Genomic DNA, 23,608 nt, shown 5'->3' on the forward strand with positions numbered 1-23,608 from the left:
AGGCATACAGTAGGTCGTAATAACAAAACTATTTTAACACGTCCAACCAAACTCTGCCCAGTTTCTCTCCTTCGGTTCCAAAGTGTTTACATTACTCTCAGAGTCAAAGGCAAAACATAGCTTTCTCTGACTCGAGCAAAGGCAAATCTTCCCCATAGTCTTCCAAAGCTATCCCAAAACACCTTCCCACATAATACTATTCTTCTACATCCACTTAAACAGGAGAGCTTCTGGAATGTAAAAGCAAATTCTAGGGAGAGCAAAACAGGGTTTCAAAGCATAAATATAACATGTATCACATAAAAACAGTAGACCTTCCTTTTTGTCTGTCATGGGAGGGGGGGTTGCCCTTCTTTGTTTCTTTGGGGTTTTTTTCTTTTTGTTTCTTAGTTTTCAATACAAATGGAAAAACCTTCAAAGAGGGCCGCACTCAGCTGCTCCCCACACACAGGGGCAAGAGAAGCCCCTAACTGGTCAGTGTTGCCACCCCTCTTAAGGGGATCGGTTGGCACCTAAGGTGCACCTGGGGGTATCAAAAGGGGAATTTGGGGGCACATAGAGGGATCAGGAGGGCCTCTGGAGAGTCTCCCAAAGGATTAGTTGGATATTTAGGGTTATTTGGACCCCCGCCACAAAGGCCACTACTGCAAAGCTTTCCCCCCACCACCACAACTAACCCTAACCATCCGACTAAAATACCCACAGGAGACCTTCCATTGGTCCCTACATGCCTCTATATTCCCCTTGACTTCCCATTCAAATTAAGAAACTAAAAATAAAACCAGTGATGTTTCTTTTGTGTGTCTTGTGGGGTTTTTTAGTTTGCAAATAAGAGTCATTTCAAAGCCTTTTTGTCATCCACATTACTACTGTTCTGCAATCTCTCGATTAAGAGCACAGCTTTTTCTCTGCTGGAATACCTCAGACTAACATTTTTTTCATGGGTTTTCATCCCCTCTGAGAGCATTCAGGCAGCTTTTTTGGGCAGCATCCCCCACCCCTCACTCACCTGCTCCTCTCCTGCATCAGCACCCACCCCCATATGGTATCATGGAAGGAAAGAGACAGCTGAGGGGCTTTTTATCACCCTGACCCACGGACACCCTTCTGGGTAGGATTTGCACCTTCAGCACACAGCTGAGTTTTTGCTGCACTTCCCTCCTCTGTGACAGCTGCTGCACAGGTCTGCATCTCCAAGCGTGTCACACCTTCTGGGATTTACTACCCCAAAATCACCTTGCAGTTGGTGCATTTCTTGCTGGCAATCAACCCATCTCTTCCATCTGTTGCTCTCATTGTTTTGTTTCAGCTTTCTGAGCCTGTGTCGGTACAAGTCCTTCTCAGGGCACCGCAAACAGAGACAGACAAAGCTTCCTTTTCTCCAATAGTTCCAGGAAGATTTCTGGCACTCCTAGGCAAACACCGACAGAGTGACGGCTGTGAGGTGACATCAGCCTGGCACTGGAGCTGGGCATTCTGAGCAGATGAGGAACCCTGGGCAACACCTACAGAGAAATCTTGGTTTCTCTGCAGAGAAGCACTGGCCTTAGAGACAAAGCTGTCTTTGATCTGGGCACCAGCTGCAGCCCAGAGTTCCAGGTATCTCTGGGTACAGTTGAGGCAGCAGCCGCCACCCCCACAGAGCCCCGCCAGCCGAACCCGGACACCCCCCGCCGGCCGCCACCTCCCCAAAGCCCCGCGCAGCTCCAGCGGCTGCTATAGAGAAACCCCACAAAGCAGCAGAGACTAGCACTGACCTGGGACACAGAGGAGGAGCTCCGACCTCTACCAGCCACAACCCTGCACTGAGCCGTTTTAAAGCATCCGGCGCCATGTTGTTGAGGGCGGCGCTGCCACGCTGGGGGGGGGCGGTGCCTGCGTTGTCACCTCACGCTCAGCTTTCCATGGGTTTTATTCCCCGCCAAGGCAACATGTTGAATTCTGAGCACCTGAGGAGCCCTGGGGAACACCTCTACAGAAATGTTCCTCCAAGAGCTGTCAGAAAAACGTTCGTTCCCCCAGCAGGCAGCTCTGGCTTCAGAGAAAAGGCCTTCTGTGATCATTCTGTTTAGCTCAGCACCAGCTGCAGCCGTCAGTATTACCAAACTACGCAGTAATGGCCTCCTCCCGGTGCCCTCCCGGTCCCAACAGTTTCCTCCCACCAAAGGACTGGGAGAGAACTGGAAGCAACTGGGAAGAAACTGGGAGTGACTGGGAGGGCACGAGGTGGAATCTGGGAGGGAAGGAGGAGGAAACTGTCAGAGACTGAAAGAAAACTGGGAGGAAACTGGTAGAGACTGAGAGGTAGTGGAGGCTCAAGTGGGAGGCACTGGGGAGAACTGTGAGAGAGCTCCAAAGGAACTGGAAGGGACTGGGAACAACTGGGGAAAAAGACCCAAAGAGGATCCTAAATGGGCCCAAATGGCCCCAAAGTAAACAGAGCCCAAACTGGGGCGATCTGGACCAATGGAGCCAGTGGAAGCACTTCCCACCTAAACTGTACTGACCAAAGGGAGCGCGGCTCTGCTTTCCCACTCCGGGAAATCTGCCACGCTGCAAGATGAGAAGGAGACTGGGAGGGATTGAGAGGAACTGGGAAAGGACTAGGAGAGACTGGGAGGGGACTGGGAGTGACGGGGATGGGACTGGGAGGAGACTGGGAGAGGATTGGGAGGAATGGGAATGGGGATGGGGACAGGACTGAGAAGGGACTGGGAGAGACTTGGAAGGGACTGGAAGGAGATTGGGAAGGACCGGGAGGGACTGTGAGGAATTCCAAAGGGAATGGGAGGGAATGGGAAGGAAACGGGAGGAACTGGGATGGAAATTGGAAGGACTAGGGATGACTGAGAAGGACAGGGAAAGAACTGGGAGGGACTGAGATACCACTGGGACCCTCAGAAGTCTATGGCACCAGATGGGATCCATCCCAGGGCAGAGAGCTCTGGCAGATGAGCTCCTAGCCACTGTCCAACATTTGCCACCAGTCCTGCCCTAAAGGCTCGGGCCTTTGATCTAATCCTCAACAGCCACCAGTGACACCAGAATGGTGAGAAATGCCATTTCCCCAATAGATGGAGTCACCTGCTCAGACAGCAAAAAGCAGTCTCGGGGACAGGAGGCTCTTGGCAACAGCCAGCCTGCTCTTCTGACCCGAGTGCCACAGAAGGGTATAAGAGTAGATCACCTTGAAGGCCACCGCACGGACCGCAGAGGACATTCAGGTGCTCGTGCCTAACAGAAAAGATGTGTGAAAAGCAGGTGTTGCATCACTAACCTAATGTCCCTCTGTGACCAGGGGACCTTCATCCCAATCCCATCATGGGGTGGAAAAGATTTCCTGCTGGTCGCTGTAAGGCAGGACTTTAACGCTTTCCCTAGCAAGTTTCTCTGAAAAGAAAATGGGGAATGAGACTTGAAGGAGTAAGGAGGAGATGAAGAAGATGGACTGTAGCACAGGCCATCTCACCAGCTACAGACATTTTCCCCTGCCCATGTGCTCTGTGGACTAAGAAGAGTTCCCTTCTTTTGGCGTGAAAGCACTGGCTTCAATGAAAGAGCTGGCTCCTCCTGAAGGGCAAGTATGAATGGAGCTCTCAAAGTACCACACTTCAGAGCCTCCTACTTGCTAGCACTAAGACAACTGTTCATGTAGAACGACTGGCCACTCACTTCAACAAACCCCACAGAACTGGCTCCTATCAACTCTCCAGAAGACACTGCTGCACTAGCTTGGCTGCCTGACCGGCTCAGTTCAGGTGGCTTAGGATCTCACAGAGGGTACCACAATGTAGTGGTTTGAGCCTTAACTGAGAGTTAAAAGCTCAAATGGGGAAAAGGCTGAGAATCTCTTCCCCACTCCCCCCCCCACCTCCTCCCTCCAAACAGGGAGAGGAGGGAAAAAAAAGGTAAGGAGCAAACCCACTAAGCAACAATCTGGAGTCAGCTTGGAAGTAGAGAGGCAAGTAATTTTTTTTTTTCCTTCAAAATATATATATATATATATAGCAATAACAGGGAAAAAAGGTTCACAAGGGCAAGGAACAAAAATGGATGGGAGGGGGATAGAAAAAGAATAATACAAAACCAGTCTGTCTCTGAGAAGGCGCAGAGGCAGCAGGGAGAAGGATCAGGTCCGGCCACGTGGCTGAGGATCAGGGGAGCAGCTGCAGTAGCTCTCATCGAGCAGAGGCAGGAGCCAAAAAGGAGATCCAACAGCTATGAGGTCCTGCTTTTTTATACCCTTGCTGGGCAGGGAGGGGGAAGTGGAACAGACTCAGCTTTCCTAGGGGGAGACGCCCTTCAGGGAGTGTAAAGTACCCGCAAGCCCTCCACCCTGCTTTCTTCTTTTGTTTTCAGAAAAAGGTGTTAACCCACCACAATCCACCCCTCTGTTCCACTTCCTCTCTCCTGCCACAGCCCCTTTATGTGATTTTGACACATGGTATTTGAATCCTTGGTGCAAGTCTCTTGCTATCCCGGCTTGCTCTCTCCCAGGGCAGTCTCTCTCTCTGCTGATGGTCACTGTAGGTGGTGCTTGAACTGGGCAGGCATGTGGAGAAGAATCAGGAATCAGTCTGTCTTTGAAAGGGAAAGGAAAAAGTCAGGAACAGTCTGTTGCTGTATGGACATAGGGAACAGTCCGTTGCTGTAGGGACATCAGGAACGGGTACAGGTGAGATGATGCTCTTTGGGTTGGTGTGCAGTGGATACGTTGGGTCCTGGATGCTGGGCTGGTGTTAAACTAGGATGGAGAAACTTAGAACAACTTATAACTATTCACATAATTACATTGATGAGTGTTGCCTCCTCTGAGTTCATCCTCTCTCAGCCAGAGTCACGTTCTGCTGTGGGATACACTGAATGTCCCCAGTTTCTAACATAACCCAGTACGTGTGACCAGGCCCCTCAGCCGAGACCACCCCTCGGGTTGGTTTGCCCCCACCAGCAGCAGGGAAAACCCACACTGACTTCCCCAGCAGGTTCTTCTCAGCAATCACAGGAACTCCATCTCCATCCACTGTTTGCAGCAGGTCGGACTGGGCAGGACCAGCTTGGTTCACAGATCCTCTGCTGTTCACTAACCAAGTGGCTTGAGCTAGGTGCTTTTCCCAGTTCCTGAAGGTTCCACCCCCCATGGCTTTTAGGGTGGTCTTTAGCAAGCCATTGTAGCGCTCGACCTTCCCTGCAGCTGGTGCATGGTATGGGATGTGGTAAATCCACTCAATCCCATGTTCCTTTGCCCAGTCCCTTATGAGATGGTTCCTGAAGTGGGTTCCATTGTCTGATTCAATCCTCCCGGGGGTGCCGTGTCTCCACAGGATATGTCTCTCTAGGCCCAGGATGGTGTTGCGAGCAGTGGCATGAGGAACTGGATAGGTCTCCAGCCACCCTGTACTTGCCTCCACCATGGTCAGTACGTACTGCTTGCCACTGTGAGACCGAGGAAGGGTGATGTAGTCGATCTGCCAGGCCTCTCCATATTTATATTTCGACCATCTCCCCCCATACCACAGAGGCTTCATGCGCTTGGCCTGCTTGATGGCAGCACAGATGTCACACTCATGGATGACCTGTGAGATGGCCTCCATAGAGATGTCCACAGCTCTGTCCCGAGCCCACCGGTATGTGGCATCTCTCCCTTGGTGGCCAGAAGTGTCATGGGCCCAGCGAGCTAAGAACAGCTCACCCTTGTGTTCCCAGTCCAAGTCTATTTGGGAGATCTTAGCAGCCAGGTCTGCTTGGTGGTTGTGCTTGTGCTCCTCTGTGGCTCTGCTCTTGGGGATGTGTGCATCGATGTGCCGTACCGTGGTTGGCAGCCTGTCCAGGCGGGCGGCGATGTCTTGCCACAGGTCAGCGGCCCAAACAGGCTTCCCTTTTCTCTGCCACCCGTTCCTCCTCCATTCCTTCAGCCACCCCCACAAAGCGTTGGCTACCATCCAGGAGTCAGTGTAGAGGTACAGCACTGGCCAGTTCTCTCGTTCTGCTATATCCAGGGCCAGCTGGACAGCTTTTACCTCTGCATACTGACTGGATTCACCTTCTCCATCCCTTGCTTCTGCCACTTGCCTTGTTGGGCTCCAGACAGCTGCCTTCCATCTCCGCTTGCTTCCTACAAGCCGGCAGGACCCATCTGTAAATAGAGCATAGCCCTTCTCGTTGTCAGGGAGATCGTTATATGGGGGAGCCTCCTCAGCACGGGTCACTGTCTGCTCTGGTGGCATTCCAAAGTCAGCACCCTCTGGCCAGTTGGTGATCACTTCCACTATGCCAGGGTGTTCGAAGTTCCCCATCCGAGCTCGCTGAGTTATCAGGGCCATCCACTTACTCCAGGTAGCATCTGTGGCATGATGTGGGCTTGAGCCTCTCCCTTTGAACATCCAGGTCAGGACTGGAAGTCTCGGAGCTAGAAATAGAGGTGACTCAGTCCCAATTACCTCAGAGGCAGCCCGGACGCCCTCATAGGCAGCTAGGATTTCCTTCTCTGTCGCGGTGTAGTTGGCCTCAGAGCCTTTGTACCCCTTACTCCAGAAACCTAGGGGCCTGCCCCTGGTTTCACCAGGAGCCTTCTGCCACAAGCTCCATGTAGGACCATTCTCACCAGCCGCAGTGTACAGCACATTCTTGATATCTGGCCCAGTTCGAACAGGTCCCAGAGCCATAGCATGGACCACCTCTCGTTTGATCTGGTCAAACGCCACCTGCTGCTCAGGTCCCCACACAAAATCATTTTTCTTCCTTGTTACATGGAAGAGAGGCTTCACAATTTGACTGTACCCGGGAATGTGCATTTTCCAGAAGCCCACAAGCCCCAAAAATGACTGTGTCTCTTTCTTGTTCGTGGGCTGCACCATAGTGGCTACCCTCTTCACCACCTCCTGAGGGATGTGGCGACGGCCATCCTGCCATTGAACACCCAGGAACTGGATCTCCCTGGCAGGCCCTTTCACCTTGCTTCTCTTGATGGCAAAGCCAGCCTCCAGCAGGATGTCAATTATCCTCTTACCCTTCTGGTAAACTTCCTCTGCTGTCTCACCCCATACAATGATGTCATCAATGAACTGCAGATGCTCAGGAGCTCCACCTTTCTCCAAGGCAGTCTGGATCACCTCATGGCAGATGGTTGAGCTATGGACCCAGCCCTGAGGTAACCGATTCCATTGATACTGTGCTCCCCTCCAGGTGAAAGCAAACTGTGGCCGGCATTCTTCTGCAATGGGAATGGAGAAAAAGGCATTAGCAATGTCAATTGTGGCATACCACTTGGCCGCCTTCGATTCCAGCTCGTACTGGAGCTCCAGCATGTCCGGCACGGCAGCGCTGATCGGAGGAGTCACTTCATTCAGGCCACGGTAGTCCACAGTCAGTCTCCATTCCCCATTTGCCTTCCGCACTGGCCATATCGGGCTGTTGAAGGGGGAGTGAGCCTTGCTGATCACGCTATGGCTCTCCAGTCGTCGAATCAGTTGGTGTATGGGGTGCAGAGAGTGTCTGTTGGTCCTGTATTGCCTGCGATGTACTATGCGAGAGGCAATAGGTAACTTCAAATCCTGCACCTTATGGCTGCCCACTATGGAGGGGTCATCTGAAAGCTCGGGCATGGTGGACAGCTGTTCTTTGCCTGCAGTCTCCACAGCTGCCACCCCAAACGCCCACTTGTGCCCCCTAGGGTCCTTGAAGCATCCCTCCCGCAGAAAGTCAATGCCAAGAATGCAAGGTGCATCTGGACCAGTCACTATGTCGTGCTTTCCCCATTCATTCCCGGTCAGGCTTATCTCAGCTTGCAGTACAGTCAAGTCTTGTGAGCCTCCTGTGACTCCTTGAATGCTTATGGACTCAGCCCCTTTGTACCCCGATGGTATCAGGGTGCATTGGGCCCCTGTGTCCACCAGAGCTCGGTACTTCAGGGCTTCTGAAGTGCCAGGCCATTTCACGTACACATCCCAGTATACTCTGTTATCCCTGGCCTCCACCTGGCTGGAGGTAGGGCACCTCTAATGCTGGCGGCAATGTCCACACTTGTCACATGGTCCTGTGTTACTAGGGGAAGGGTCTCTTGAGCGAGAGCGACCACTCCAGGAAACTGGGGCAGCTCTTCTCCTAGATGAGTTATCCCCGTGGTGCCCACCTTGCAGTTCCCGTACCCTGTTCCAGAGGGCAGAGGTGGGTTGGCCATGCCAGGTGTCCATGTCCTCTCCATGGTCACAGAGGAACCTCCACAGAGACCCCCTTGACATTCCCCGATTGGCTTGGGGTGATCTCCTAGGGGAAGGTCGCCTGTTCCTGATTGCTGAAACCTGGACCCATTCTGAAGGAGAAGGGGAAAAGGAGGCATCGCTCCCCTTTTTCAGTTCAGACATGGAGGTCTTGATCTCTTTGACAATGTCTTTAGCCATAGTTTCTATGGCTGAGATCAGGAGTTTCTGATTTACGCTGTCCTCATGTTCCCTTAAATCATTGGCAAACTCACAGACAGTTTTAGGACTTCCATCCTGTCCAGTCAAGAGTATCCCTCCTAATGTGTGAGCATATTTCTGAGGAGCACTCTGGGTGAGTTTCTTTACGAAGGGCCGTCTCATGGGCACCTCATCTGGGTCCGAAGGGAGCTGGCCATCTCCATAAATTATTTCCATCACGGCCATCTGCCTCAGATACCGAATGCCCTGTTCCATAGTTGTCCATCTAACTGGGGCCCAGGGCAGGTCATCTCTTGAGCGGTACCGGCTCTTGATGGCGTTCAGAATCCGGGCCCAGAGAGTGTGTATTCCATCAAGTTTGGCTAACTCTTTGTCCAGACCAGCATCACGAGTCAGGGAGCCTAAAAGCTTTGTCTCCCTCTTATCCAGGTCCACTGTGTCCACCCCCTTGTCCCAGCATCTCAGGGCCCAGCTTAGTATTGGCTCACCCTCTTTCCTGGCGTAGTCCAGACGAGTTTGCCTTAGTTCCTTTCTGGGCAGCGATGTAACAGTTATTTCCTGGTCTGAATCATCTTCATCCACCGCTGGATTCTGTGAGGTGCTGGGGCCTGCTGAGATTCCTTCCTCACCATCCGTGCTTGGCGATGATTTTTGATTTCTTTTCCTGTGTGTGGTGACCAGTGCTAGAGAGACTGCATTGGCAGGAGCATCAGGGGTCAACTGTGGGACTGCTGGTGGTGGGGCAAACCCTTGTGCCTGGGGCTCAGGCTGAGAGCTGGCACAGTCATTACAACCCGACCCCTCCCTCTTTGTGTCTACAGAGTGCTTACAATGCCCACAGCAGACACGCCCCCAGTCATTAAAGAGCACAAAGGAGTGTGTTATCACCCTCCAAACAGCTCTTAATGGGTTAGCTAGTCCTCCACCCAACACGGTCCCAGCAAATGCCACTATAAGGATTACATTTAGGCATATGGAGCATATTGCAACGTAGAGCAATTTTCCATCACAGGCACTTTTATCTACACCATTGGTTTCATAACTTGCTTCAGGAAAGTTTCCTATGTTAGAAAAGTTACCACTGACAGTGAAATTCAATGGATTCAAGAGATACATGCCTAACTTAATTGGTAAAGTTTTTATCCACTTGATCAGCATCTCTATCATTAACCACACCACGTGGTAAGTTATTAATTTGTAAATGTGGGTCCAAAAGATCCAGCCAAAAGCCCATGAAAAGGCTTGGACCATCAGGTTCTTTAAAATTGCCATTTCTACTTCAAGCTCCTTTTTCAGAAAAAAAGTATTGCTTTCCCAATACAAGATCAATTTCCAAGCCCCACGTTGGAGGCGCCAAAAATTGTAGTGGTTTGAGCCTTAACTGAGAGTTAAAAGCTCAAATGGGGAAAAGGCTGAGAATCTCTTCCCCACTTCCCCCCCACCTCCTCCCTCCAAACAGGGAGAGGAGGGAAAAAAAAAAGGTAAGGAGCAAACCCACTAAGCAACAATCTGGAGTCAGCTTGGAAGTAGAGAGGCAAGTAATTTTTTTTTCCTTATATATATATATATAGCAATAACAGGGAAAAAAGGGTTCACAAGGGCAAGGAACAAAAATGGATGGGAGGGGGTTAGAAAAAGAATAATACAAAACCAGTCTGTCTCTGAGGAGGCGCAGAGGCAGCAGGGAGAAGGATCAGGTCCGGCCACGTGGCTGAGGATCAGGAGAGCAGCTGCAGTAGCTCTCATCCAGCAGAGGCAGGAGCCAAAAAGGAGATCCAACAGCTATGAGGTCCTGCTTTTTTATACCCTTGCTGGGCAGGGAGGGGGAAGTGGAACAGACTCAGCTTTCCTAGGGGGGAGACGCCCTTCAGGGAGTGTAAAGTACCCGCAAGCCCTCCACCCTGCTTTCTTCTTTTGTTTTCAGAAAAAGGTGTTAACCCACCACAACCACAAACAGAGACAGACAAAGCTTCCTTTTCTCCAATAGTTCCAGGAAGATTTCTGGCACTCCTAGGCAAACACCGACAGAGTGACGGCTGTGAGGTGACATCAGCCTGGCACTGGAGCTGGGCATTCTGAGCAGATGAGGAACCCTGGGCAACACCTGCAGAGAAATCTTGGTTCCTCTGCAGAGAAGCACTGGCCTTAGAGACAAAGCTGTCTTTGATCTGGGCACCAGCTGCAGCCCAGAGTTCCAGGTATCTCTGGGTACAGTTGAGGCAGCAGCCGCCACCCCCACAGAGCCCCGCCAGCCGAACCCGGACACCCCCCGCCGGCCGCCACCTCCCCAAAGCCCCGCGCAGCTCCAGCGGCTGCTATAGAGAAACCCCACAAAGCAGCAGAGACTAGCACTGACCTGGGACACAGAGGAGGAGCTCCGACCTCTACCAGCCACAACCCTGCACTGAGCCGTTTTAAAGCATCCGGCGCCATGTTGTTGAGGGCGGCGCTGCCACGCTGGGGGGGGCGGTGCCTGCGTTGTCACCTCACGCTCAGCTTTCCATGGGTTTTATTCCCCGCCAAGGCAACATGTTGAGTTCTGAGCACCTGAGGAGCCCTGGGGAACACCTCTACAGAAATGTTCCTCCAAGAGCTGTCAGAAAAACGTTCGTTCCCCCAGCAGGCAGCTCTGGCTTCAGAGAAAAAGCCTTCTGTGATCATTCTGTTTAGCTCAGCACCAGCTGCAGCCGTCAGTATTACCAAACTACACAGTAATGGCCTCCTCCCGGTGCCCTCCCGGTCCCAACAGTTTCCTCCCACCAAAGGACTGGGAGAGAACTGGAAGCAACTGGGAAGAAACTGGGAGGGACTGGGAGGGCACGAGGTGGAATCTGGGAGGGAAGGAGGAGGAAACTGTCAGAGACTGAAAGAAAACTAGGAGGAAACTGGTAGAGACTAAGAGGTAGTGGAGGCTCAAGTGGGAGGCACTGGGGAGAACTGTGAGAGAGCTCCGAGGGAACTGGAAGGGACTGGGAACAACTGGGGAAAAAGTCCCAAAGAGGATCCTAAATGGGCCCAAATGGCCCCAAAGTAAACAGAGCCCAAACTGGGGCGATCTGGACCAATGGAGCCAGTGGAAGCACTTCCCACCTAAACTGTACTGACCAAAGGGAGCGCGGCTCTGCTTTCCCACTCCGGGAAATCTGCCACGCTGCAAGATGAGAAGGAGACTGGGAGGGATTGAGAGGAACTGGGAAAGGACTAGGAGAGACTGGGAGGGGACTGGGAGTGACGGGGATGGGACTGGGAGGAGACTGGGAGAGGATTGGGAGGAATGGGAATGGGGATGGGGACAGGACTGAGAAGGGACTGGGAGAGACTTGGAAGGGACTGGAAGGAGATTGGGAAGGACCGGGAGGGACTGTGAGGAATTCCAAAGGGAATGGGAGGGAATGGGAAGGAAACGGGAGGAACTGGGATGGAAATTGGAAGGACTAGGGGTGACTGAGAAGGACTGGGAAAGAACTGGGAGGGACTGAGATACCACTGGGACCCTCAGAAGTCTATGGCACCAGATGGGATCCATCCCAGGGCAGAGAGCTCTGGCAGATGAGCTCCTAGCCACTGTCCAACATTTGCCACCAGTCCTGCCCTAAAGGCTCGGGCCTTTGATCTAATCCTCAACAGCCACCAGTGACACCAGAATGGTGAGAAATGCCATTTCCCCAATAGATGGAGTCACCTGCTCAGACAGCAAAAAGCAGTCTCGGGGACAGGAGGCTCTTGGCAACAGCCAGCCTGCTCTTCTGACCCGAGTGCCACAGAAGGGTATAAGAGTAGATCACCTTGAAGGCCACCGCACGGACCGCAGAGGACATTCAGGTGCTCGTGCCTAACAGAAAAGATGTGTGAAAAGCAGGTGTTGCATCACTAACCTAATGTCCCTCTGTGACCAGGGGACCTTCATCCCAATCCCATCATGGGGTGGAAAAGATTTCCTGCTGGTCGCTGTAAGGCAGGACTTTAACGCTTTCCCTAGCAAGTTTCTCTGAAAAGAAAATGGGGAATGAGACTTGAAGGAGTAAGGAGGAGATGAAGAAGATGGACTGTAGCACAGGCCATCTCACCAGCTACAGACATTTTCCCCTGCCCATGTGCTCTGTGGACTAAGAAGAGTTCCCTTCTTTTGGCATGAAAGCACTGGCTTCAATGAAAGAGCTGGCTCCTCCTGAAGGGCAAGTATGAATGGAGCTCTCAAAGTACCACACTTCAGAGCCTCCTACTTGCTAGCACTAAGACAACTGTTCATGTAGAACGACTGGCCACTCACTTCAACAAACCCCACAGAACTGGCTCCTATCAACTCTCCAGAAGACACTGCTTGGCAACATACTATTGGTTGCTCTCTAAAAGGTTACATCATTGTTTTCACAACTCGGTGGAATTCTTCTATCCGGTCTAATTGCTCTCTTCCTCAGATCTCGCCTCCTCCTTATCTTGCTTGCCTCCCATCTCAGAGGCAGCTGGACTTCAGCATACCAAGCAATCAGCACTTTCTCACATCTCTTACTCCGCCACTATATTATCACAGAGAATTCTTCAAGGCCTGAATTGCACAGGCGTTCCTGGGACCCAAGGCCCCTCTTGCTCAAAACAATCCTCAACAACTGAGGGGACTGCAATCTTTGCAGCTTCAACTTTCCTTCTCTGCTACTTCTTTTTTCAGATGGATTTTTTTTCAAAGGGACTGCTGGACAGCAGAACAGGATGGATGGCTGGGCCCCAAGAGCAGTGGGGAACAGAGTTAAACCCAGCTGGTGGCTGGCCCGGCAGAAGTGGTGTTCCCCAGCACACAGAGGTGAGAGAGTGTCCCCAGAGAAGGGCCACAAAGCTGGTGAAGGGTCTGGATAACAAGTCTTATGAGGAGTGGCTGAAGGAACTGGGACTGTTTAATCTGCAGAAGAGGAAGCTGCGGGAATTAAGGTGTGGTCTGGCTTCAGCTCTCAACTAGTTCCACGTTGAACAAGAACAGCTTGTACTCACAGAAGGCACTGGCTGCTTGGGTTCAAGGTTCCTGTAGAGCTCAGGCTATCTCTCTTCTTTAGTGAGGTCATTCTCTCACCTAGGCAGAGAGAAGAAAATGCAGCTATAAAATTAGACCGCTGGAATCGTGAGACTCGTTCTGTGTGCGACTCCAGGAGAATCCAAACCTAACCTTGGAGCTGCCCTTAAGAGCTCCTCTTTGGAAAACTCTCGCTGCCGGGCCCCACAAACCCCACACCCTCTGTCAGCAAACTGGATGTACGAGCTGAAGAGTGTCAACAGAAACTGTACGTGGACAGCTCAGGAAAATCCTGCCAGTCCCAGCACACCAGACCTGGAATGATCAAAGAAAGTCTGTTAACAACTGTCTGTGTGTCTGCTCATAGCTTGAGGAGTAACAGAGCAGGAACAATTCTCAAAAGGTTTTCACTGCATTCCTAGGGCACTTGAAGGATTGCCCTGGCTGTAGTTAATACCTAGAAATTCCTATCAAAATCTTTGCAGCACAGCAAGGAAACTAAAACAACCAACAAAGCACAGACTGCTTTATATTATCAAGCAGGAACTTGAAATCCTACTGGAATTGTGGGGTTTTTATGACAAATTGTGATGAATATACTGGTGATCTATGTTTAAAATTATAAGACTTAGAGTGCCCTGGGATTAAGGGTCAGGATCTTGTGAGGCCTGTTTTGAGAGCAAAGGGAAAGAAACATATCTTGCAGACTTGCAAGGATACTGTCTGGTTAGTTGGAGACATCACGGCTGAGGCGGAGCTTATCTTAAAGATAAACATTCAGACCTAGGAATTTGTTTTCTTCAGATAAGAAGCCTGCAAAATTGTGCACGTGAGAAAATGGATACATTGACCCTTACCACCCGAATGTGGGGAGAAGGGATTTGATCGCCTACTCTAAGACTCATTATCACATGCCTGCCTTCTGTTTAGCATAAGTTTGCTTATGTAGATGATGTAACTATAGAAGATGAAGAAAACTATTGTAAGGCTGCTGTGGAGGTGGAGTTTTGTCCCCTCTCAAGCCCAGCGCGCTGCTTTGCTTGCCTTTTATTGCACTTTATTCCCTTTTTATGATCTTTTAGTGCCAATAAAACTGTTACCAAAAACTTTTACCTGGAGTCATCTATAACGCAAATTATTCCTGTTCTTTTTTCCTTCTTTTGGTGTCGTACCACCTAGTACACATTCACCACCTAACCGAACGTCACAGTTGTGATTCAAAGCCAAGCAAGACAAAGTGTATTGAGGGAAAGAAAAGAGAGAGAAAGCTAAAGAGTTCTCCTCCTCTTCACTTTTCCCCTTGAGAGATCCAACACTACAGGAAGGCAGGCCTGAATTTCATGAGCTCTGGGATTCAGATGAGCTCGGGAAATCATTTGGTTTGCACTTCACGGCTGTACACACACAGCTGTGTTCAGCTGTAGAACAACCTCCTTGCAACATGAAATACAGGCTTCCGAAACTGGAGCGTCTGTCCCACTGAGACTTCCACGACCCTGTGTCCAAACCCTACTGACATGTCAATTCAATTGTTCACAGCTTTTACCACAGGTCACTCTTAGCACCTGAGTTTCTGAGCCTAGATGAGACATCCTGCTGTCTGGCTCTGAGCTCAGGAGAACATGCCAAGCTGCTGGCTACCTGCAGACATCACATTGCTAGGACTGAATTGGCTCACCTTTATCTTTCCAACAGGCAGCGCCTCTCTGAATGCTGGATTCACATGAGTGTGCCTAAGGCAGATGACACAAGCAGGCTCTGTGGCCGGCACAGCCCTGAGGGCACTCGCCAGCTAGCAAACAAGCATCACACAGCAGGATGTGGGGGGAAGACAACTGGAAGGGGGAAAGTGAGAAAACTCAGGGGTAGGAATAATAGTAATACCAATAATAAGAGCAATAATAACAATAGCAGAAGTCCTAAGGAGGATAAGGAATGGAAATTAAGGCTATTGCTCACCATCAGCTGAGTGAGGTCAATCCAGTCCTGGAGAGTAGTCCACCGGCCAACCTGCCCTCCAGTCTTCTGACTGAGCATGTGACATAGCCTTGCTAAATTAGAAAATCCTTGCTGAATATGCAATGCGCTCAGTGGGAATTAAAACGTCCCTGCATTATCAACGCTGTTTGCAGCACAAACCCAAACCCAAACCCACCCCGAGACACCCCCAGCTCCCACGGGAGCCTGCAGAGACCTCCCAAAGGGTCCGTCGGAGGTGCCCAGCTGCCTCTCCATGACCCTTGATCCTTTCAGATGGCCCCACCAGAACTTTACATATCCCCAGACCCTTTTAGGTGCCCCCAGACCTCCTCCGTCACCCCCAAAAGCCCTGCCGATGGCCCCAGACCACCTTCAGACTCCAGAAGGAACACACCTGGGAGTCCCGGGCCGGCAGCGACACCGGAAACCGCACTGCAAGCTCCCTGAATGCGCCAGGACCCCTTGCCCCGCCAAAGGACGGCGGTTCGCAGGCACCCTGGGGCACAGAACGGCATCATGCGCCGAATCAGGGCTCTCCGCGACCGGTCCGGCTCCAAAGCTGCTCTGCACGGCGCCCGCCCCCCCGGCCAGAAAAGCGGGGCGCAGCCCGCGAGGAGGGCGCGTGCGCGGGACCGGACCCGCTGCGGCGCAGGCGCCGTATCCATAGCGACGACCGGGACGCTGCACCTCTGGCACGAGCAGAGCCGGGCTAGGGTGCAGGCGCCGTATCCATAGCGACCACCGGGACGCTGCCCCCCTGGCACGAGCAGAGCCGGGCTAGGGCGTAGGCGCTGGATCCATAGCGACGCTCGAGTCAAGCTCTCCGCTCTCCGCTCTTCCCCTAAGAATTTTCGAGCATTCAGCGCAGTTAGGCTGCAGAAATTAGCTCCCCCGGGGCGGCACACGCCGCGGCACGGCAGCACTGGCCTTAGAGACAAAGCTGTCTTTGATCTGGGTACCAGCTGCAGCTCTCAGCAGTGCCTAGCTGCAGAGCAATGGCCTGCACCTTCATCCTGATCCAGGTGGAGAGAGAACTGCCAGGAACACAGCTTCTCTGCTACGGTTGCAGCATCCCCAGGGGCCGAGCGCAGCCTTGCTGTTAGTGAGGAACACAGCCCCTGTGAGAAGCTTCTGGGGTCAGGGGACAAACAAGGGGTTTTCCACACTGGAAACAAGGGAAGTCTCTTTGCCACCCCCTTTGCCACCACCCCTAACCCTAACCCCCTAACCCCAACCCCCTAACCCTACGTCTGCCAGCCCCTGCACCCTCACCTGGTGCTGTCCACGACGCAAACCCTAAAACCCCTGACCACCACACTATCGTTAACCCCGACCCCAAACGCAATCCTCACCCGGACCCTAAGTTGCCCATCCGCCCCTTTGCCCATCCGCCCCTTCCCCTAATCTCCGCCTGAATAATCTCTCCTCCCTACCTCCGTACTCACAAATGCTATTACTGGGCATTTAGAAAGCTTTAGCTAGCACCCCTGTCCTTCTCCTCACTTACCTGCAAAGGCTTCTAGCATGTAAAAACAAATTGCACATACTACAACACACAGTTTAGAGATATGCCATGTTCTTCCCTTAGGCAGGGGACCTCCCTTCATTTGTTTTCAGAAGGATGTTGCTACTTCCTTGCCCTGCTTTTGTTTCTTAGTTTATTAGTACTAGAAACCATATACGCATCCTACACCAAACCACAATGAAGTGCAACAAGGACTAATGCTGCAGATTCCGTGACTGGCCGTGCTCCCATTGACACCTTTCGCTTTGTCCGTCTCTGGCCACGCTCCTTGCGAAGACGTGGAACCGCAGATCGGGACTCCCGCTCGCTTCGTAGCTATTTTCTACGTCTCAGTCGTGCCCGCTCTCACTCGCACGCTCAAAGCATCAACAGAGTGTCAAACATAGGAGGAACCTCCCCTGCCTCCACACAAGCCATCCTACAATTCATTACGTCCCTAAGGGACACAGGGTTTAGGACCAACACAGTCAGTTCACAGGGTTCAACAGCAACACCATGAGTTTACAGGTTTCAGCAGCAACACAGACCGTTTACAGAGTTCAGCGGCGACACTTTCACTTTACAGAGTACAACGGCGACACTGTCAGTTTACAGAGTTCAGCGGCGACACTGTCAGTTTACAGAGTTCAGCGGCGACACTGTCAGTTTACAGAGTTCAGCGGCGACACTGTCAGTTTACAGAGTTCAGCGGCGACACTGTCAGTTTACAGAGTTCAACCGCCACACAGTCCACTTACAGAGTTTGGCGGCAACACAGTCCGCTTACAGAGTTCAACAGCAACACTGTCCGCTCACAGAGTTCGGCAGCAACACTTTCAGCTTACAGAGTTCAGCGGCAACACAGTAGACTTACAGAGTTTGACGGCAGCACAGTCCGCTTACAGAGTTCAGCGGCAACGCTTTCAGTTTACAGAGTTCGGCGGCAACACAGTAGACTTACAGAGTTCGGCGGCAACGCTTTCAGTTTACAGAGTTCGGCGGCAACACAGTTTGTTACCGCTGAGCGTGGGAAGGAGCTTAGCCAGCTTCTGTTCAGATGGCTTTCCATTCTAATAAAAGACAGAAAACCAGACACGCCCAAGTCAGTGAATACTTAATAACCCTACAACGCATGCAAAGGAAAAAGCATTCCTTGCATATTAGACAGACATGCTGCAAGCTTACGTATTCCGCAACCCCGTGGAGCTCGTTTCAAAGCCCCTTTTCGGGCAGATGAATACCACACTTCCACACCTCTTAAACAAGAGGGCCTTGGAGTTGGAGGAGAGGGGTCAGGGTTAGCTGGCCTACTAGGGGTCATAATCCCCTCCAAGAACATACAGGCATTTAAAACCTTCTAGGTTGATACAGAAGAACCCCAGAGAGCAGAAGAGGCTTGGACTTACCTGGAGGGGAACCCAAGGACATCCAAAAAGCCGAGCAGAGAGCCGACCTCAACGGAGCCGCCGAGGGGAACTGAGCCCGGCCGAGCCCAGTCTAAAGTAGCCGGGCTTGACGGAGCCGACATCCTTCTAGGGAAAGAAAATGCTCTCTCTTTACTGACCAGTCCTACGCATACAATTACTAGCCACACACCCATTCACAACTTTCGCTTCGTCCGTCTCTGGCCACGCTCCTCACGAAGACGTGGAACTGCAGATCGGGACTCCCGCTCGCTTCGTAGCTACTTTCTACGTCTCTGCCGTGCCTGCTCTCACCCACACGCTCAAACATCAACAGGGTGTCAAACATAGGAGGAACCTCCCCTGCCTCCACACAAGCCATCCTACAATTCATTACATCCCTAAGGGACACAGAGTTCGGCAGCCCCACAGTTTGTTAGCTTACAGCGTTCGGCAGCCCCACAGTGAGTTTACAGCGTTCGGCAGCAACACAGTTTGTTACCGCTGTGCATGGGAAGGAGCTCAGACAGCTTCTGTTCGGAAGGCTTTCCAGTCTAATAAAAGAAAGAAAAACAGACACGCCCAAATCAGTAAATATTTGATAACCCTACAACACACGCAAAGGAAAAAGCACTCCTTGTGTATGACACGGACGCGCTGTAAGCTTACGTATTCCAGAACCCCGTGTAGCTCATTTCAAAGCCTCTTTTCAGACACATGAATACCACACTTCTACACCTCGTTAAACAAGAGAGCTAGAGAGTTGGAGGAGAGGGGTCAGGGTGACCTGGCCTCCTAGGGGTCTTAATCCCCTCCAAGACCATGCAGGCATTTCAAACATTCCAGGTTGATACAGAAGAACCCCAGAGAGCAGCAGAGGCATGGACTTACCTGGAGGGGAACCCAAGGACATCAAAAAAGCTGAGCAAAGAGCCAACCTTGGCAGAGCTTGGCACCACCAAGCCCCACCGAGCCCGGTCTAAAGTAGCCAGGCTTGACGGAGCCACCATCCTTCTAGGGAAAGAAAATTGTCTCTCTTTACTGACCGGTCCTACACATACAATTACTAGCCACATGCCCGTTGACAACTTTCACTTCGTCCGTCTCTGGCCACGCTCCTCGCGAAGACGTGGAACCACAGATCGGGACTCCCGCTCGCTTCATAGCTATTTTCTACGTCTCAGTCGTGCCCGCTCTCACTCGCACGCTCAAAGCATCAACAGGGTGTCAACCATAGCAGGAACCTCCCCTGCCTCCACACAAGCCATCCTACAATTCATTACGTCCCTAAGGGACACAGGGTTTAGGACCAACACTGTCAGTTTACAAGGTTCAGCGGCAACACTGTCAGTTCACAGGGTTCAACAGCAACACCATGAGTTTACAGGTTTCAGCAGCAACACAGACCGTTTACAGAGTTCAGCGGCAACACTTTCACTTTACAGAGTTCAGCGGCAACACTTTCACTTTACAGAGTACAACGGCAACACTTTCACTTTACAGAGTTCAGCGGCGACACAGTCTGTTTACAGAGTTCAGCGGCGACACAGTCTGTTTACAGAGTTCAGCGGCGACACAGTCTGTTTACAGAGTTCAGTGGCGACACAGTCTGTTTACAGAGTTCAGCGGCGACACAGTCTGTTTACAGAGTTCAGCGGCGACACTGTCAGTTTACAGAGTTCAACTGCCACACAGTCCACTTACAGAGTTCGGCGGCAACACAGTCCGCTTACAGAGTTCAACAGCAACGCTGTCCGCTTACAGAGTTCGGCAGCAACACTTTCAGCTTACAGAGTTCGGCAGCAACACTTTCAGCTTACAGAGTTCGGCGGCAGCACAGTCCGCTTACAGAGTTCAGCGGCAACGCTTTCAGTTTACAGAGTTCGGCGGCAACACGGTTTGTTACCGCTGAGCGTGGGAAGGAGCTTAGCCAGCTTCTGTTCAGAAGGCTTTCCATTCTAATAAAAGACAGAAAACCAGACACGCCCAAGTCAGAGAATACTTAAAAACCCTACAACGCACGCAAAGGAAAAAGCGTTCCTTGCATATTAGACAGACACGCTGCAAGCTTACGTATTCCGCAACCCCGTGGAGCTCGTTTCGAAGCCCCTTTTCGGGCAGATGAATACCACACTTCCACACCTCTTAAACAAGAGGGCCGTGGAGCTGGAGGAGAGGGGTCAAGGTTAGCTGGCCTACTAGGGGTCATAATCCCCTCCAAGAACATACAGGCATTTCAAACCTTCTAGGTTGATACAGAAGAACCCCAGAGAGCAGAAGAGGCTTGGACTTACCTGGAGGGGAACCCAAGGACATCCAAAAAGCCGAGCAGAGAGCCAACCTCAACGGAGCCGCCGAGGGGAACTGAGCCCGGCCGAGCCCAGTCTAAAGTAGCCGGGCTTGACGGAGCCAACATCTGTCTAGGGAAAGAAAATGCTCTCTCTTTACTGACCAGTCCTACACATACAATTACTAGCCACACACCCATTCACAACTTTCGCTTCGTCCGTCTCTGGCCACGCTCCTCGCGAAGACGTGGAACTGCAGATCGGGACTCCCGCTCGCTTCGTAGCTACTTTCTACATCTCTGCCGTGCCTGCTCTCACCCACACGCTCAAATATCAACAGGGTGTCAAACATAGGAGGAACCTCCCCTGCCTCCACACAAGCCATCCTACAATTCATTACATCCCTAAGGGACACAGAGTTCGGCAGCCCCACAGTTTGTTAGCTTACAGCGTTCGGCAGCCCCACAGTGAGTTTACAGCGTTCGGCAGCAACACAGTTTGTTACCGCTGTGCATGGGAAGGAGCTCAGACAGCTTCTGTTCGGAAGGCTTTCCAGTCTAATAAAAGAAAGAAAAACAGACACGCCCAAATCAGTAAATATTTGATAACCCTACAACACACGCAAAGGAAAAAGCACTCCTTGTGTATGACACGGACGCGCTGTAAGCTTACGTATTCCAGAACCCCGTGTAGCTCATTTCAAAGCCTCTTTTCAGACACATGAATACCACACTTCTACACCTCGTTAAACAAGAGAGCTAGAGAGTTGGAGGAGAGGGGTCAGGGTGACCTGGCCTCCTAGGGGTCTTAATCCCCTCCAAGACCATGCAGGCATTTCAAACATTCCAGGTTGATACAGAAGAACCCCAGAGAGCAGCAGAGGCATGGACTTACCTGGAGGGGAACCCAAGGACATCAAAAAAGCTGAGCAAAGAGCCAACCTTGGCAGAGCTTGGCACCACCAAGCCCCACCGAGCCCGGTCTAAAGTAGCCAGGCTTGACGGAGCCACCATCCTTCTAGGGAAAGAAAATTGTCTCTCTTTACTGACCGGTCCTACACATACAATTACTAGCCACACGCCCGTTGACAACTTTCGCTTCGTCCATCTCTGGCCACGCTCCTCGCGAAGACGTGGAACCACAGATCAGGACTCCCGCTCGCTTCGTAGCTATTTTCTACGTCTCAGTCGTGCCCGCTCTCACTCGCACACTCAAAGCATCAACAGGGTGTCAACCATAGCAGGAACCTCCCCTGCCTCCACACAAGCCATCCTACAATTCATTACGTCCCTAAGGGACACAGGGTTTAGGACCAACACAGTCAGTTTACAAGGTTCAGCGGCAACACTGTCAGTTCACAGGGTTCAACAGCAACACCATGAGTTTACAGGTTTCAGCAGCAACACAGACCGTTTACAGAGTTCAGCGGCGACACTTTCACTTTACAGAGTACAACGGCAACACTTTCACTTTACAGAGTACAACGGCAACACAGTCTGTTTACACAGTTCAGCGGCGACACAGTCTGTTTACACAGTTCAGCGGCGACACTGTCAGTTTACAGAGTTCAACTGCCACACAGTCCACTTACAGAGTTTGGTGGCAACACAGTCCGCTTACAGAGTTCAACAGCAACGCTGTCCGCTTACAGAGTTCGGCAGCAACACTTTCAGCTTACAGAGTTCGGCAGCAACACTTTCAGCTTACAGAGTTCGGCGGCAACACGGTTTGTTACCGCTGAGCGTGGGAAGGAGCTTAGCCAGCTTCTGTTCAGAAGGCTTTCCATTCTAATAAAAGACAGAAAACCAGACACGCCCAAGTCAGAGAATACTTAAAAACCCTACAACGCACGCAAAGGAAAAAGCGTTCCTTGCATATTAGACAGACACGCTGCAAGCTTACGTATTCCGCAACCCCGTGGAGCTCGTTTCGAAGCCCCTTTTCGGGCAGATGAATACCACACTTCCACACCTCTTAAACAAGAGGGCCGTGGAGCTGGAGGAGAGGGGTCAGGGTTAGCTGGCCTACTAGGGGTCATAATCCCCTCCAAGAACATACAGGCATTTCAAACCTTCTAGGTTGATACAGAAGAACCCCAGAGAGCAGAAGAGGCTTGGACTTACCTGGAGGGGAACCCAAGGACATCCAAAAAGCCGAGCAGAGAGCCAACCTCAACGGAGCCGCTGAGGGGAACTGAGCCCGGCCGAGCCCAGTCTAAAGTAGCCGGGCTTGACGGAGCCAACATCTGTCTAGGGAAAGAAAATGCTCTCTCTTTACTGACCAGTCCTACACATACAATTACTAGCCACACACCCATTCACAACTTTCGCTTCGTCCGTCTCTGGCCACGCTCCTCGCGAAGACGTGGAACTGCAGATCGGGACTCCCGCTCGCTTCGTAGCTACTTTCTACGTCTCTGCCGTGCCTGCTCTCACCCACACGCTCAAATATCAACAGGGTGTCAAACATAGGAGGAACCTCCCCTGCCTCCACACAAGCCATCCTACAATTCATTACATCCCTAAGGGACACAGAGTTCGGCAGCCCCACAGTTTGTTAGCTTACAGCGTTCGGCAGCCCCACAGTGAGTTTACAGCGTTCGGCAGCAACACAGTTTGTTACCGCTGTGCATGGGAAGGAGCTCAGACAGCTTCTGTTCGGAAGGCTTTCCAGTCTAATAAAAGAAAGAAAAACAGACACGCCCAAATCAGTAAATATTTGATAACCCTACAACACACGCAAAGGAAAAAGCACTCCTTGTGTATGACACGGACGCGCTGTAAGCTTACGTATTCCAGAACCCCGTGTAGCTCATTTCAAAGCCTCTTTTCAGACACATGAATACCACACTTCTACACCTCGTTAAACAAGAGAGCTAGGGAGTTGGAGGAGAGGGGTCAGGGTGAGCTGGCCTCCTAGGGGTCTTAATCCCCTCCAAGACCATGCAGGCATTTCAAACATTCCAGGTTGATACAGAAGAACCCCAGAGAGCAGCAGAGGCATGGACTTACCTG

General features: G+C 51.6%; 1 long non-coding RNA gene across 1 annotated transcript; it reads right to left on the reverse strand.

Moving 5' to 3' along the window:
* Window positions 1-12,506: 12,506 nt before the first annotated feature.
* LOC137458501 (uncharacterized) lies at window positions 12,507-15,553 on the reverse strand. Its single transcript, XR_010991783.1, has 4 exons — window positions 15,379-15,553; window positions 15,098-15,254; window positions 13,573-13,734; window positions 12,507-13,479 (listed from the first exon to the last, which is right to left on the reverse strand). It is a non-coding gene; the product is annotated as an uncharacterized lncRNA (long non-coding RNA).
* Between the last annotated feature and the right edge of the window lie 8,055 nt (window positions 15,554-23,608).

Source organism: Melanerpes formicivorus, unplaced genomic scaffold, assembly GCF_026170545.1.
Source record: "Melanerpes formicivorus ecotype bairdi unplaced genomic scaffold, bMelFor1.0.p_v2 SCAF_255, whole genome shotgun sequence".
Taxonomy (NCBI): domain Eukaryota; kingdom Metazoa; phylum Chordata; class Aves; order Piciformes; family Picidae; genus Melanerpes; species Melanerpes formicivorus.